This window comes from Bos taurus, chromosome 4 (genome assembly GCF_002263795.3).
Source record: "Bos taurus isolate L1 Dominette 01449 registration number 42190680 breed Hereford chromosome 4, ARS-UCD2.0, whole genome shotgun sequence".
Taxonomy (NCBI): Eukaryota; Metazoa; Chordata; class Mammalia; order Artiodactyla; family Bovidae; genus Bos; species Bos taurus.
In genome coordinates, this window is record NC_037331.1 from 52,883,354 (window position 1) to 52,897,153 (window position 13,800).

Sequence of the window (13,800 nt, forward strand, 5' to 3'; positions counted from 1 at the left end):
TATGCTATCTAGGTTGGTCATAACTTTTCTTCCAAGGAGTAAGCGTCTTTTAATTTCATGGCTGCAGTCACCATCTGCAGAACACAGTATGTACAATTAAATGCATATTACATGTGAATTATCTTATAATGCACAATTCTGACATGTAAAATTTTCCATTCAAAACTCCTGGTTAGAATATTGGCTCCTTGCAGGCAAGAATAGCAAGGTGAAAAGGCAGCCTTCAGAATGGGAGAAAATAATAGCAAATGAAGCAACTGACAAACAACTAATCTGAAAAATATGCAAGCAACTCCTACAGCTCAACTCCAGAAAAATAAATGACCCAATCAAAAAATGGGCTGAAGAAATAAATAGACATTTCTCCAAAGAAGCCAAAGATGGCTAACAAACACATGAAAAGATGCTCAACATCACTCATTATCAGAGAAATGCAAATCAAAACCACTATGAGGTACCATTTCACACCACTCAATGGCTGCGATCCAAAAGTCTACAAGCAATAAATGCTGTAGAGGGTGTGGAGCTGTGCTCCCTCATGTTCTTGGAATATGGTTATAGCATTTATGGGCTTGGTGGTGAAGAACAGAAGATAACTGGTGCTGGATAGAGGAGCCTTATTTTTTATTATGGCAGCTTGTTATTTTTGTAACATGGTGATTGAGTTGAACACAATCAAAGTACAGTAACTGATCTCCCCTTCTTCCTGGATGAGTGAGCAGATGACGAAATACTGACGTCAACATCCTTGAACATATCCAAGTGGGCAGTGTTTGGCTACTGCTTCTGTTTGAACTGATGCTGTGTTTTGGTTGTGGCCCAAAGCTTTGAAGTGCTACTTGGCATCTCCTTTCTTCCATGAAGCTCTTAACCATTCAGACATAACGGAGTTGGTCAAATACTACTTAGGTTGAGTCCTGCTTGCCTCTCCTCAGTCATCTTTGTATGAATCCAATGATTGGTTTTTGTTTTTTAAACGGTTTTTATTTTTATTTTTTTTTTAAACGGTTTTTAGCTGTTGTTCATGAAGAGCAGTGAGTACCTAGAACTATGCCAATGAAGAAAGGAAATCCTATCTAAGAAGGTGCATTTCTGTACCAGAGCTGTGTCATAACCATCCTTTGGGCCCTCTGCTGGAAAAGTAGAATCAAGTCTCAAATAATGCCTTTTTAATTATATCCTCTAGTATTACAGATGTAGGACAGTACTGTATCATACCTCTGTGAATGTAAAATATCTTGTACCTGCTTTATGATAGGTAGTAGTGACCGTGCTTTATCAGATCTGTTTTTAATGATGTTATTCTAGAATGTTTTCTTTCCAGATGATGATTTAGAAACGTAATTTAAAAATGGTGCCAGGTACCGCAACAGTAACAGAACTTTGCTGTTTTCTGAGGTTTTGTTTTTTTACTTTTTTTTTTTTTTAATGGAGTGTGCTGGATGTCTCTATAATTTTGTTCAGATGACTGCAGAACTTGGAAAAGCTGTTGCTGCTATTGATGCATAACATACTGCTATTGGTCTTTTTATATAAATAAATAAATCTATATATATATACATATATATATATATATATATATAATTTGAATTTTTGGAAACTTTAGCTGTGCTGTCAACTTTGGAAAAAATATCCCAGTTGTACCGTGTTGGGTTGGCATTGTACAGAAATTAACAGCCATATTGGTCTAGAAACGTTTTCCATTTGTACAGGGGTAACACACTGTATTAAATATGTAAGGTCTTATCTACATGGGTTTGATTACAGAAACTAATACAGTATTCTCTAAATAGTGAAAAAAAAAGAATTATTTGCATATTCTCCACCATATTCCCAATTATTGGAACATAGTAGGCACTCATTGTTTATTGACTAAATTAGAAATATGCCTTTAACCCTAAAACTTCAACAAACAAGAAAAAGATAATTTATAATTAGATTTGTGATCAGTCATTCATGAAGAGTAAATAATGTTGATTCAAGGGAAATACAAGTTCTCATGTGGTTTCCTGACAGTTTTTCAACCTTGACAATTTTTAAACAGATGTTTGGTTTAAAGTTGAGAAACCAGAATTCAGTGCAGCATTTCCTTTTGCAGGGAAATGGTATTCTTACAGATCTGATATGAAGCTGGCTCACAGGTGTATCTATATCTGGTTTACAGATACTGAAAAATTTCCATGCTGGCTGATAACTGCTCAGCCCTCAAGTACCTTCTGTAGCCCCATGTGTTTCATTCTCCTTAAGAATTCCCTAGACCTTCCTGCAATCCCACAGAGAAAGGATTAGTGCCCTGCATTAGCAAGGGACCTCCTGCACTGTGGTCAGAGATCATTCAGATTGACCAGTGCTTCTGCTGTACAGCTTGCTAAGTATTTTGAATATCAATTTTGTCTTCCTGTTAGAGTTCTGATAGGAAGCCAGTCCTTGCCCTTCTCTAAAATGTTTCATGAGAAGGGAAAAGCTGTCCTACCCACTATGCAGAAGGTCATTCAAAGGTTTATAGAAAATGAAGGAAAGAATATGTATAATTTTAATAGAAATCAGCAGCATAGAACAAAGAGCAATGAGATGGGTAGCACTTCTGAAAGAAACATGCAGATTTAGAGTAGAAGTCAGAATGGAAAAGAGCAATGCCTTGTCCTGGGCTCCACTGGCTAGGCACAAGGCTAGTGGAGAACAGAACAGACTGAATAATCATGGGAAGAAACTGGAGGAGGGAGGCCAGAGACTCTGTGGGCACCCAGGCAGACTAATGCTGGCATGGTGTACGCACATGTCAAAGACATAGACCTGAAATCTATCAATCTAATGGGTAAGTGGGGTAGTAGAAATCCAGGCAATATCACAAAGTAAGGCAGTCCTGGTAACCCTATTGACTAAATAAGAAATAGAAGTTGATACTGGAACCTGAGAAATGAAGGAAGCTGGGGAAGAAAGGTTCTTGTGACTTGTTTGTATGTGTTTGTGACACATGAAGCTAGCCAGACTTAGTGAAGCACATTGTAGATTTCAACTTTTAAAGTTGTTACGTGAGGCAATCACTTGAAATTACTCCCCTTCTTAAAACCTATTTTTCTTCCATCTATCATCTTTTGACTCCATAACTTTGTCTCTCATTTTCACATATACTCCCTTCAGGTTTGTTTTTGTCTATTCCTTCCAATGCATGGATCTGGGCTTTACCAAGCTATAGTATATGCTCTTATCAAGTATGTACTCTGGTTTTCTCCAGCCCGCTGTGTCACACGTCCACTAGCAGTACTCTTTGCCCTACAGTTCTGGTAAGCTTCAAGTAGAGAGACCCCAGTAACCTCAGTCTTAACAAGCAGTCTTTACCTTGGCCTCAAAACCAGCAACCCAGCTGAGCACCCGCCCTCCCCTTGGGTAAGTAGGAATTTTTATATGAACCAATAAAGCAGTGGAAGAGGACACAGAATTAGTCCAAGTGTCAAACTTAAGTAAAAGATAAACTGAGAGAAAAGCCCAAATTTTTACAATCTAGACCAAATTAGAATGCATGCAACCAGTGCTGCCACTCAGAAGACCCCATTATCTGGTAGTGGAATTATCAGTGATAAGATAACTTGTATCATGTCTACTGGTAATGCTGTGGGTGCTGGTCAGCTTCCACAAGGTCAGCTGGGCCTACAGCTGGTGGCCCCCGTCTGCTGCATGGTGAAGAATGCAGAATCAGCTGACTGCTCAGGAGAAGGAACCACACACACACACACACACACACACACACACACACACACACACGAAAGCATCGTGAATGAAGGGCGGAGATAGTGTAGTGGAAGGAAGAGTGACATGTAAAGCAAGAAGGAGAGTTCTTCAATAAATACTGACCACTGGGCATAATGAGAGAGTCAGTAACCTTCTTTCTACACACATAAGAACAAGAAAGCCATTGCGAATGCAGGACTAAAATACTGGCTTTGTGGTTCCCGGCAAGAGAATTACTACCAACTCCTTACTGAGGAAGAATTGGTAATAAATACTAAACTCATACACCTGTAGTATAAGTTTAACTCATAATTCATACCTAACTTAATCTAGTTAATATTTTATAAGTTTATTCACACAATGATCAAATTATTAAAGAACTTTCTGGATTTAAATGCCCAATTAAAACTCCACATCCAGGTGCTGAGAGCAGCTTTCAGTTATTTTATCAATAGACCAGTGCCTTTAAAAATCTGACTTACTTGTTAATTGAGCTTTTTACATTTATTCTTTCTTGAGGGGAGAAAACAGTGGAGACAGTGAGAAGAGGACTGCATGACTGGTACCCTAGAATGTTTTAATAACAAATAAAAATATGTGGAGGTCAATTTTTAGAAGTGGTGATTAACAGTTAATTCCCAATTTGACACATGAACACCAAGAATAGGTTTTCATAGATCTACTCATAAGAATTTTTTAATTTTATTTTTTGGACAGCAAGGAATGTTTTTAGTAGCAATATTATATATTTATGAAACAAATGTGGATTCAATTAATAAACTATATTCATATTCAGTGTGTAAAATTCCTATTTTTAAACAATTGGGTTCACTGAGCAAGCTAATTTAATGTCTTACTAAAAAGAAAAAAAGAATGGTCATTCTCTCTAGTCAAAGATACATGTGGATAGAATTTAAGCAAGTACGTCTTTTCTCTGTGGAATACAAAAATAAAACTGAGTATATATTTTAAACATATACACACAATGGAAGAAATCAAACTAAATGTGTGTGTTTAACCTCTTCAACTTTCTGAATATTGGATGTGGTGAGATTGGGTATAATAATCAAGTAGCTAAGTTGAAAGTTTTCTCTTTATATATGTATACATTTTTTAACCCTTCTCTGTTCAGAATCTAAATAGAAGCAGATGATTTCTTCAGCGGTGTTTAGCCATTTTTCTTCAAAAAATTTTGTCAATTTCACAAAGATTAATATGATGGTGATTATGCCAATAATTAATCATTTAAAAATGAGGTTGGAAAAATTAAACCATGTTTGCTACTGAATGTTCAGTTATATCTGCTTCTTAGTCTTTTATCACATGTGATCATCATTTGGAATAATAATAATCATACACCCCAAGAAATGAGGGCAAAGAAGAGTACATTATCATATTTTCTACTGAATATTTAATACATTTAGTTTTTGTACAAGAATATAGCTTAAAGTTTATTCTAAGAACAGACTAGGAGAGATACTATAATTATCATCCTTTATACCAAATAGCCAAGGGAAATTAAATTTTATTCATATTACCTTGATTCTTGAGATTTTGAGAGCATGTTGTAGGAATTTGTACAATCTTTATTATAGTACTTTTATCCCTACCAGGTAGGGTGGAAACAATGGACATATCATAGGCCCTACATAACTTTCAAATCTCACCCAGCACCTGAGCCTAATAATCACCAGTGGTGCTCAGAAATCGTTTTAGGCAAAACTAAGTAGACAGCTTCAGCCTTTCTGCCTCCCGTGCCTATCCTTCTAGCATTTTTTCTTTCATTTCTTCGGAACCCACTGTTCATAAATGGTTCCATCCTGAAGTCAGCTAAACATAAGAGATTTGATAGGCTATCTCATTCAAAAATTAATTGCATTTACACTTGTTTTGATGGGGAAAAAACTTATTTTGTGGGATAAATAATGAAAATTCAGTCACTCTGTATCATAGAAAGGGAATATTCTTGGTAAAGGGGTCTCCTTAGCATTACTGTAAAGAAAAAAAAATTAGAACCTCTTTCTTCATCCTTGAGACATTGCTTAAAGGGGTGTCTGTGGGGGGAAGAAGGAGGAGAGGGGGAGAAAGACTATATTTTCCTAGCAATAAAAATGACCAAAATCCTATAAAAACACTCATAAATCTCTAAAGGGATTTCTTATATATGCTATAATTTTGAGGGTTGCATGAACGAAATGATCACATCCAGATTAGCAAGAAATTACAACTAATTTGTAAGGGCTGACAATAGGGACTAAGCCATGGCATTCAAGCCAGTGAGTAATCAGAATAGTTGACAGCCGTTCTTCAAGACTCAAATTTCCGATGTGGCATGACACTTGGACAAACAATTATTAGCAAACTATAGTCCTATGAAAATCAGTTTATAATTAATGAAATTTTAGGACATGCCAATAGTTACCAGAATATGCTTTATGTGTTGTATAACTTTCATTAGAAAAAAAAAAATCTGCAAAAAGGTATCTGAAGCTATAACTGCATGATTAATTTTTGCCACAAGAAATATCAATCACTAAATACCAAACATTTTCCTCAGAGCTACTGGAGACATTAAATCAATATGTAAAATGCCAACAAGACATTGCAGAATACATTCCTTGCACTGTCAAAGAGCACTATCCAGAATATTCACTGTAGAATGTTACTGTCTACCAAGAAAGCCACCATCCTAGCAATAAATGAGTCACCATCTATTAAAATTAAGAACTTGCTTAAATCTGGAAGTTTTGCAGTCTTGACAAGGAAGTTACCAGACTAGAAAAAGGCAGAGAATCTGAGGCATTCACCAAGTAGTGTCATTAATTGTCCAGTGGTCCATATCATTAAATAAGTGTTGGGGGTTGGGGAGGAAAATCAGCAAACAGGAGATATCAAATAACCAAGGCCAGTCCTTCAGAAATCCCCAAGTAAGCTAGTTTTTTTTCTCATGTCTCATTGCCAGTGTCCTGACAACCTCCTCACTGTGATACCTTCTTCCTGATTTCCTAGAATTAAAAACTATATTTTGTCCCACAGTTTTCTCTACCCTTTGCTCTTGAATTAAAGCTAACTTCTTTCCTATCCTATATTCTATAAAACTATGCTCTAGAAGATAGTTTCTTTCATTGACTTTAGTATTTGTAAATATCTCCTCCTACCAAATGATACTATAGGTGCTGATGATACAAAGATGAAGGTGAAAATAGTTCCTTTCATCAAGGAGTTTCCCACCTAGATGAAAATACTCCTGCAAAAGGGCTAAAAATATATAATTTGTAAGGCCTGTGCAGGTTTTCATTTTAGTAGAGTGTTCCTATGTAGAACTAACAACCTTAAAAAGGCAATTTTAATGGAAAGAATTTTAGATTCTGCCTGGGGAGTGAGGAGGTAGTTAAGATGTGGATAAGAAGATGAAAAGGACCTTTAAGTAATAGTCACATTACATGTTGGCTCATTAAGCATTATTTTCATGAAAAAGCAACACCATTACTAAGTAAATATAATACCTTTAAATGTTAAAATTATTTGATCAGTGTGGAATAGTAATGTATGTTTATCCTGCAAGTTCTACAGTGGTAAAGTAAAATTTTTGTTGAGAATTGAGTCTCACCTGTAAAGTGAGGTCATTCCCATTGTAAGTCACATCTGTAAGGATCAAGTGAAGGAAGATCCAAAGTCCAAAGTCACCTCACACAGGTGACTTTGCCCTCCAAGGGACTTTTGACAGTGTCTGTGGACATTTTTCATTGTCAAAACTGGGAGAGGTGCTAATGTCATCCAGTATATAGAGACCAGGGTTTGCTTCAAACCTTTCTGCAGTGCACAGAACAGTCCCCCACAACTGAGAACTATCCAGCCCCAAATATCAATAGCTACGGTTGAGAAGCCCTCATATAGATGGTGTTGTTGCAACTCTTTTCCTGAAGTTATCATCTCTTTTCCATTGTGTAATTCTTTCTTCCTGCAACCACTGTGGGCTAGCGGCAAGCTCACCATGATAGGATTAAAAATGTGATATTGTCACAACTTTGTCTAAAAGTATTCAATGCCTTCTTCAAATTGAGTGAACATTAAAATAAAATATCTGGGATACTTCTTTAAATACATATTACCGAGTCTGCGTCTAGGAATTCTTAGTCGATTTAGGAGTCCAGAACCTTAGTTTTTCAAGTGATTGTGGTATGAATAATTGGAAGGCTATACAAAAGGAAATGCTGATCTGTTGGCTAAAATCCAGGTTCTTTAACTTTCAAACAAGCCTCCAGTATGATCCAATCCATACTGATTCATACATTGTCCTTCTCCTCTAATAATCTCTGTTCCAACAATATTGATCTACTTGACATTCACAAAAACCTTGTACTATTTCATGAATCCCCCACCATTCGTATGTTTCTTCTACCTGGATCCCCTTTCCTTCTTAGTCCTACTGGTGCTAGGAAATGTTGAGTGGCTATTCAAAGAAAAATTCTCTGATTTGTAGTATTTGCCAATTTCTGTGGTATAAATACTCCCACAATGGCAGATTTCAAGTTACCAATGTGACATTTCTGGAAACTGAACTGGAAAGAAACATGTAGGATTAGCTCTTGAGAACTGGTGTGAGCTAACTCTGATACAGTGTTGCAAATAATCATTATCTCTCATCTTTCTTTGAAGCCCTTCACAATAAGGAGACTGTTTCTTGCATGTTTAACATTATAATTACTCCATTTCTTCACTCCTATTTTTCAAAGTGCACATTACTAACTAGACTGTGAATTCTTTGAGATGAAGTTCTGTTTTGATAAAGATTGTGTTTAGTTAGAGTACATTTTAGCTCAAAAGTTTCTGTGTTTATGGTTTTGGGGGTATGTTTTCCTTTGTAGACCAACTTATTAAATAAAGTGTTAAAATCTTTTAAGTGTTTTAGAAGTTTCAACTTCAGTCATGTTAAAACATGTCAAGCAAAAGGATTTTTGTTCATGTTTAAGCCAGTATATTAAAGGGGAAAAGTGTATCTTCTGGGAGCCAGCCTGAGCACTAATAAAAGTGAGATATGTGACCTTGGGAAGTTAACTGTGGGCTACTTCTCACTAGAAGGAGATTCTCTTTTTAAGAATCTAGGTTCTGAGTTGTTTCAGTCAGAGGAAGTTGTATTTGCTTATAGAGCATCTTATCTATAGTCAACTTGGCTAGGTTGAGCTATTTCTCTTTTTAAATTATCCGGGATTACTTAGCCTGAACTGCTGCTGCTGCTGCTACTAAGTCGCTTCAGTCGTGTCCGACTCTGTGCGACCCCATAGACGGCAGCCCACCAGGCTCCCCCATCCCTGGGATTCTCCAGGCAAGAACACTGGAGTGGGTTGCCATTTCCTTCTCCAATGCGTGAAAGTGAAAAGTGAAAGTGAAGTCGCTCAGTCGTGTCCGACTTTTCGCGACCCCATGGACTGCAGTCCACCAGGCTCCTCCATCCATGGGATTTTCCAGGCAAGAGTACTGGAGTGGGGTGCCATGGCCTGAACTACTCTTTCTCAAAAAGGATTCCCTTGCTGTTTCATTCCTAAGTAATTACCTTCCTGAGCTGGAACATATTTCTGAGGGCAGAAATATTTTAAACTCGAGATCAGCCCTGGGATTTCTTTGAAAGGAATGATGCTAAAGCTGAAACTCCAGTACTTTGGCCACCTCATGCGAAGAGCTGACTCATTGGAAAAGACTCTGATGCTGGGAGGGATTGGGGGCAGGAGAAGGGGACGACAGAGGATGAGATGGCTGGATGGCATCACTGACTCGATGGACGTGGGTCTCAGTGAACTCCGGGAGTTGGTGATGGACAGGGAGGCCTGGCGTGCTGCGATTCATGGGGTCGCAAAGAGTCGGACACGACTGAGCGACTGATCTGATCTGATCTGATCTGACCCAGAGACAATAGAGGAAGACATTTTATTCTTCCATAAGAAAGAATCATCCTTAAATACGTGGGTACATTGTTTCATTTCATCTGAAAAGATACAGAGTTATCTTCCTGAATCCTTAAAAAAATCACTGTATGTATTATCCCAGTCATGTGCCTTCTCTATCTACATATTAGATAGGATATTTGTTTTACTAAAAGACCAATTCTAAAATGTATAACACAAGTCAGTATTTTCTCTCTGTCTCATGTCTTGCATGTGTATAGTGATGGATTCAGATAGATTTAACAAATCATGATACAGTATAAGCAGAGGAAATGATCTTTCTTTAAGCACACAAGGATAAATCAAACAAACTGTAGTATTCTACAGCATAGTGTATGTTTTCAATATTTTATGGAATTCTAAGTTGAAACCTGAAGAATAATGTCTCTTCTGGGAGATAATGGTAATTATAAACAAAAGATATGGGGAAGTTCTTTTTTAATTTAACCTTAGTTGTAAAATTTGTTTGGTGCCCATACCAATTTTTTGTTTGTTTGCCTGTCAGTGGTTTATGGAAAGATACAATAAAACAAGAGCTCTTCTAGATCTGAATCATAAGAGTAGAAAAAAATGATCATTGGGCCAACTAAACTAGTTCCAACTCAAAAGCAAATCCAAATAGTGTTTAATTTTTCTGACTTAAATTACTCATTTGAAAAGTAAGTTTAAATTGGCAGTGAGAACAATTCTATTAGCTACTAGGGAAGAAACTTCAGAACAATGGTATTTAAACTTGGATTGTCAAATACTTGATAAGACTGAAAAATCACTGAAGATCATTTTCTTTTTGATCATTTGTCATTTGAGGTTTGTTTATTTATTTTCCATTGAAAAACAACTTGCTTCCAAGCTTGTATCTCAAAGAAAGCAAGAAAAAAATGTGAAAGACTAATATTATATTAGGCAGGCATCCCAAAAGTTGATAGGACACAACTGTGCAATAGAACTTGGTGATGTAAATGGCATATGTTTCTGAAGAAATGGACTTTATAACTTTCTTAAAACTTTACTCCCTTTGAATGATGGGCCTTTTTGCCTAGGAGTGAAATAATTATATAGGGTACTCTACTGCAGCATGCTCTTAAAAATATATTGCATCAGGGTCATGATGTTGTAATTTAGAATTTTAAAAGTAAGAGAGTGAGCTTTTAAATTTAATATCTCAGGGACTTTGGATCCTTTCCACCCAAAACTTGGCTTGCAATTTGTCTCCACAGATGATTTTAATGGTTTAAATTAGTTACGGCTTTTCAAACTGTGAAGTAGCCAATAATTTATCTTTGACCAAAGTTTAAACAATTAGTTCTAAGCAGCACCAGTTATTTTAAAAATCAGATTTTAGAGGGGAAAAAAGTAAATGTGGTTAGTTAATTTCTTGTTGCTTAGAGACTTATATATTTAAAAATAAACCTCCAGAGATTTTAGTTTGAGGTAGAACTCCCCATTGCTGTGGCTAGTTGCCCAACATATTGCTGTATGTCAGTGAAAATTTAAAAATGTAGATATTTTCAAGACATAGACCCCTCTATTGTCTGTCAGATACATATGAAGAATATTTCTGTGGCCTACATAGGACTTCCCAGGTGGTGTGGTGGTAAAGAATCTGCCTGCCAGGGCAGGAGACGCGAGAGACTCAGATTTGATCCTTGAGTTGGGAAGATTCCCCTGGAGGAGGAACTAGCAATCCACTCCAGTGCTCTTGCCTAGAAAATTCCATGGACAGAGGAGACTGGCAGGTTACAAGCCTTTGCAACCTTGACATCACAAAGAGTTGGACACGACTGACCACATATGCACACTTAGGTTTTAGAGTTTGTAGTTTACTTTTGACATCAGCTGTCATTTGCAAATTGTAGAAAAGAAGGAAGTGTTCCCATGATGGCATAGGTTTCCTGACTTCACCCCGTGGCAAAGTTTAGAGTCTTTGGAATTGCCTTGATTCAGACTCTAAAAAACCTTCAGTGGCACATTGCCAGTTTTAGTTAAACTTACACGGTCTTTGTCTTACTTGAGCATTTTTGGATCACTGTTAAATAACTAAGCAGACAGAGGGACATAATGCCTGTTTTGTATTGGCTGGGTCAACAAGTGCACTCGAAGGCTGTTAGCAGAGAGCTGAGAAAGAGACTGCATGTGGAGGTACAGACTCCCAAGTACCTTCTCAGGGTTAACTGTATGGTTTGTACTTGTGTCCTTTTGTGGGCAATTATGATAATTGTGCTCTTCTATTATTTCTCTTTATTTATAAAATGACTCAGATTAACATTAGTAGCAACATAGGCAAATAGGATGGCTTTGGAAGGGCAGAGGAAATTAAAAAAAAAAATCACTTCTCCACATACTCTGTTCTTGCTTAGATGTACTCAACTTTGAAAAATGTAGCAAGAAACAAGAAAAATGATCTGAATTCTCTGGGATTAAACAGGAATATGAATTTTAAGAAAAGGAACTGCAACCAATTCAAGGCCTCTCAGCTTGTCTGTTTTGTTGTTGTTTGTTTCTATGACAAAGCCCAGTTTATCTCTAGAACAAGAATCCACCCATCTACAAATGTTTATGTTTAATAAAGATCAGAGTTGAATTTAGTCAATACTATATTTCTGTAGTAATTGTGGAAGGAAATGAGAACAGTGGACTGGGTGCTGAGTGCTCTACTACCGTCATTGTGATCTAAACTAGTCATACTGTTTAACTTCAGTTTTTAGATCTGTCACATGGGGAGAGGTTAGTTAGTCCTGTTCTAAATTCCCTTCTTGTCATAAGACTGTCACTATGACATTAAAGACAAGGGTCAGAACAGGATGAAAAAGAGAACAAAAAAAGAGGTACTGACTTTTGCCTCGAGACAATTAAATCAAGAGATTTCTGCAGCTAAATTTAGTAATGGAAGTGGAAAACAGAACAAAACAAATATAATGTTGATGTTCTTACATCATCAATTGATCCTCACCCTCTTGATTGCCACAGTCACCCCTCAAAATATCTAAGAATGATGGATGAGAAACAGCTGTCTCTTGTGTCAACTTATAAATTGTCAGGAATGCTGGTGCTTGTCAGTTAGTAGTTTCCCAAGGCAGACTCCTGGAAGGGAAGCTAGGTTTGGACCCTTGCAGATTTCCTGCATTCCCTTCTCCTTCTCTTACAATTTTGGTAGCACTGGTAGGTCAACTCTAGGAGACAGAAATGGAGAATAGTTATGTCAGAATAGCTTAAGAGACTGGACACAGTGAAAAGGAGGCTAGATTGAAGTGGGGTTGAGACAGTGACTGCTAATTCATTTTGGCTCTGTTCATATTTTGAAAGCACCATCAGAATAAATGCCAGAAAGGGTAAATGAAACTGTGAAGTGAAATTCTGTTAGAAATTTTGGATTGGATCTGGTGTAATCTTATTGATGTAGAAGCACTTAGTACTGATCGTTTAGGTAAGTGGAAAAAATAGACATATGGTGGAGTACACTCTGAAAAACATGTAACTTCCCTTATTTTTAACCTAAAACCACTGTGTCAGTCAATTTAGTTTTTGTTCACAGTGTTTTAAAGATGCCTTTGATTTATGTAAAGTATTATTTCCCTTGTTCATTTGTTAATTTATGCATTGAAATTGTGATTGAGCACAAGCTATGTGCCAAGCATCAAGCCCGCACAAAGACACGTGATGAATCAGACCCTTTCCCCATCTCCCAGGAGCATGCTCTGTAGTAGAATAACATGAATTGTAGTCCTTTGTTACAGTTGCAAGTGTCAGCAGTCTATGACATAATTATAATCTGACAGAAAAATGAAATATTCTATAATCAACTTCTTTCCATGCATATCCACTCCATGGTGCTCTGTAACTATATAAAATTATACTCACAAATGTTATTTAGTAACATTTTTAAAAGAGGAAAAATGCCTGTATGATAAAAATTAATCCCAGTTCATTCTAGATGCTTATATAGAATTAGGATATGAAGGTATTAGCCAAGAGACTAAGAAATTAGTATACCTGCATACAACTGTGTGTTCTGTTTTTCAGGCTTAACAGCTTAGCTGTAACATTTGTACATTAGCTAAATAACATCTCAAGGGGAGATGGAGATAGAACCTTGATGTCTACTGATTGTACATGTGTGAGTTTGTGCTCT